This window comes from Pteropus medius, unplaced genomic scaffold (assembly GCF_902729225.1).
Source record: "Pteropus medius unplaced genomic scaffold, Ma_sr-lr_union100, whole genome shotgun sequence".
Classification (NCBI taxonomy): Eukaryota; Metazoa; Chordata; class Mammalia; order Chiroptera; family Pteropodidae; genus Pteropus; species Pteropus medius.
Window position 1 is genome coordinate 629,249 of NW_024347867.1, and position 4,404 is coordinate 633,652.

The 4,404-nt window shown below is 35.6% G+C and overlaps 1 pseudogene; it reads right to left on the reverse strand.

Annotated features, from left to right (window-relative positions):
* Window positions 1–763: 763 nt before the first annotated feature.
* LOC120615851 (uncharacterized) lies at window positions 764–882 on the reverse strand (annotated as a pseudogene).
* Between the last annotated feature and the right edge of the window lie 3,522 nt (window positions 883–4,404).

The window sequence follows — 4,404 nt, forward strand, 5'->3', positions numbered from 1 at the left end:
AATGGACTATTTCTCTACTCAGGCATTAATGGAAGTGTACTCTGATTTCTTTTCCAGAAAGAAGATTTATTATATAACGGTCCTTAGCCTGTTGCAAAGAAGGTGTTTTCCTTTTAGTTTCCAGTAGGTGATGTCTAAGCCTCTTGGATCTTGCTTTATATAAAGTCTTAATAATGTCTTTTTTTCCTTCTACATGTCTAATCATGCTCACTACCCTCAGTCTCAGTTCCTGTCAGTCAGTGTTACAGATAGTTTCAGTAGCGTTTGCTCAGATTCCCCTGTGGCTCCTCGGTATTCTGTCTCGGAGGGTATGGAGGGAGGGGCCCTCTTGGTTGGGGTTTGGAGGCTGTGGCTCGGCCTCACTTTTGCAACCGTTGCTGGTAAAAATCAACTGTTGTTTCTCTGCTGTCTTGCTTTTCTGCTTTCCACCTTGATGACTGGGCCCTGTTGTCAGCTGCACAAAGCTCACAGCACTCCCAGGCAGGGCTATTCAGGAAACTCACTGCGGCCTCTTCCCTCCCCCTCCTTTTACAGGGAGCTCCAGCTGCTGTGAGAGGCAGCTTCTTTGTTTCTCCCAGTCCACCACCCGACACCAGGGGTTCTGACCTGTAGTAGCTCTTATGCACAGATCCCACGCTCAGATGTGCTGGTATGCAGTTTGAGTGTTTTTTGTTGTTAGATGCTCAGCTTATTGTTGTTTCAAGGGGAGAGATCTGGGGACAGATCTCTGCCACTCTGCCATGTTTGTCCTTATTTTTTTTTAAGCCTACATCACCTGGTCTTCCTAGGTGGTCTCCCATCCAAGTACTAACCGGGCCTGACCCTGCTTAGCTTCCGAGATCAGACGAGATCGTGTGTGTTCAGGGTGGCATGGCCGTACTCATATTTGACAATTTAATGGTCAAGAATAGCTAATCTGGACTCTAGTTGCTTAAATAAAAGTTCCTGCGTCCAGTATAACTTAAACCACACTCATCTGGATACCAGCAGTCACTCAATTCTACAAGGATTCCTTGAACCTATTTAAAAATCATTAATTACACAACATGGCTCAAGGTTTTCACAATTTCATGCTGCTATCTCAAGTATTTTGGGAGAAGGAACAGATTAGGAATAGGTAACAATTAAGTAGCAGAAGAAATACAAACTCCAATTTCAAGTGTTCAGCAATGAATAGAGGTTTTGGCATGTGTCTGTCTTGGGAACAAAGGCAATAAAATAGGTTATAACAACTCTTACTATTGTTACTGAATATCATTCAATTAAAAAGTTAATATAAATAAAGAGCGTCTTGGCCCTACTGGCAAAAAATGCTTTTTAGTTATTATTCAGAATATATAGGAATTTGATATAGGATGCTGTTGATGGTCAACCCATGTTTTTAAAAAAGCTAATATGATTTTGGTCTAATCTTATTTATTTGTGAACATAGACATTCATTGAACAAATATTTATCAAGTGCAAACCATGTAATATGTTCTGTGCTTCTGGACTTCCCCCTTCCATATTTAAATATTAACATGTCAAATGCAAATTCTAAAACATTTTATAATATATTAAATATTCTAAGCATAATGACGGCATACTTATAGCACATTGACATTCCAACGCAAAATACGAGGTGAGGAAAGCTATTCAGTAACTTTTAACCAGTATTCCATTTTTAATATTAGAAAAGAGTATTCACAATGAATGACTTACAAGTAGCAAGGGTAATTGAAGGCCAAAGTAGCTCTTTTAAAACTAAGCTCACATTCAATACTACTCAACATCCTGATAAATCATTGGAGTCAGCACTTCTGAATTCACTCATATCTAGAATGAATAAGATCTAAGTGTGAAGAATTTCAACATATTTCTTTAATAAACATTTCCTCCATTAGAAAATCTGGAACCAATTCAAGTGGACTTCTGAATATTCATTTTGTCCACAGTTGCTTTCAAAGGCTCAGTTTTCTACTCTATAGCCCAAACTCTTTGGGCAACTGGGGAAGGTCAATGTGTTTCAGAGAGGGATATCAATGCTCATCAGCAATGCAGTCCTAAGTGGCATTTAACCAGCAAAATAAATTACCTAAACTTTTAAGCCAGATTAGCCTCTCTTTCTTCAAATTCCTGTTTTCTGACAATTTTTTGCACCCTTTTGATTATTCTCAGCCACAGATGAACCAAATTTGTTTCTTAAATTGACTACTTCACAGCAGCTTCCTTGAAAAAAAAATAGTTAAATTATACCTGAACAAATAAATATACAAATGATTTCTAAAAAGTATTGGAAATATATGTCTGTTGTTCACTGGGAACCAGAGAAATCAGTACTACACATCCGGTTTATATGTCATTTTGCTCTTAACTAGCCTTTAAAGTCTAGTCTGTTCAGGATAGGAAATAGGAATTGATATGGGTTAGCTGTTGACTAGAGCAATGGTTCTTAACATTCTCTATGGCAACGAATCATCTCTTTGGAGGAGGGTTGGTGGCAGTGAAGATGACAAAAATCACCTTTTCTTATTATAATTCTTTTTAAGCTGACAAATGAAACAGAGGCATACAGTCATGTGTAGCACAGAAGTTGCCTTTCTTTCTTCCCTGCATCCCCAAATACTTCTGCTGTAGGTTTTGAAGGCAATCCAGCTGTCCCTCATATAACTGGAGGATTGGTTCTAGGATCCCTCATGGATACCAAAATCTGCAAATTCTTGTGCGTTGGTGATATAGTGGTGAACATAGCTGCCTTCCAAAATCTGCAGATACTCCAGTCTCTTATATAAAATGGTATAGTATTTGCAATATAACCTATACTCAGCATCCCATATACTTTAAATCATCTCTAGATTATTCATAATACCTCATACAATATAAATGCTATGTAAATAGTTGTTATACTGTATTGTTTAGAAAATAATTATAAGAAAGAAAGTCTGTACATGTTCAGTACAGATACAACCATCGTAGGGCTAACTATATAGTACACATCAGCAATGACATAACATTTTTTCTTGAATATTTTCGATACGTGGTTGGTTAAATCCATGAATAAGGAACTCACAGATATGGAAGGTCAACTGTAATACATTAGGGAATAGGTCACAGATCTGATATGGCACTAAAAAATCTATGGTAGATGGAGTCCTCAGGAAACAGCATATTAAAGACTCTAGGGAATTAGAAGCAACACTATTCAAAAGGTTACATACCGATGCATAATTTCTGGATGCTATGTCAAACTCACAGGTAAACAATTCTTAGAATTATTGTTAAAAACTCCTTAGTCCTGCCTGGACTACTCTAACTTCCAGTAGTGATATGTTTAACATATTGTTAAAAACCCAAGGGCTAGATCAGCATTTCTCCAAGTTTTTGGTCTCAGGATGCTTTATACTCTTTAAGGTGACTGAGTATGCCAAAAAAATTTTTGTTTATGTAGATTATTTCTATTCATATTTACAATATTAGAAATTAAGATCGAGGAATTTTTAAACTATTTATTTATTCATTTAAAATAAGCCATAAATACATAATAATGTAATTAACATATTTTAATTAAAAATAACTATTTTCTTGAAAAATGTAATAAGAGTGGCACTGTCAATTGTATAAACCTCTTTAATGTCAGACTTCATAGATGACAGCTGGATCTTCATATCTGCTTCTGCATTAGATTGATTGTGACCTCTTCTGATTGAAATGTATGAAGGACATCTTTACTTACACAGATAAGTAGTTAGAAAAATGAGGAGTGTTTTAATAGAATTTTCAAATAATTGTAGATATTCTTTTACACTACACCACAAGTAGACAAGTTGTAGTTTCTTAAACATTAGTCACAAGGTAGAATTTGAAACCATACCAATGAACTCTGTGCTTCATTAAATGAAAATCCATTGATCTATCTTGTATATTGAATGTATTATTTATGCATGGTTTAATAATAATGCATTGGTCATTTGGAAAGTACTGGTTCACTAATTTATGCAGATCTCACAAATGGTGACTCATTTTAAAATACAAAAATAAAAAAAATTGATATTGTATCATCAATCTCATCAGAAAAGTCTAAGTATTAGTGTATTAGACAGTTGTCAAGCTCACATGGTGGATAAGTTTTCTGAAGTTCTAATTTTTGCTTGAACACTTAAATTTTATCATTAGCAACAAATTTGTTTTTCCTTGAACTGGCAGGGTCACTTAGTTCATTTCTGAGAAAAGGTCTTCCAAATACTCAAGTCTGAATGACCACTGTTCGTCAGTTCTTTCAAATTAAAAGGAGTTGTTTGAAGAAAGTGGTTGATTCAGCTCACAATTCAGTCATACTAGTCCTTTTCCTTCAGCCAACCATCATACTTTGGTCTGCTACAGAACTGTTATGCCTACTTTCCATTTCATCATACAGAATATACAAAA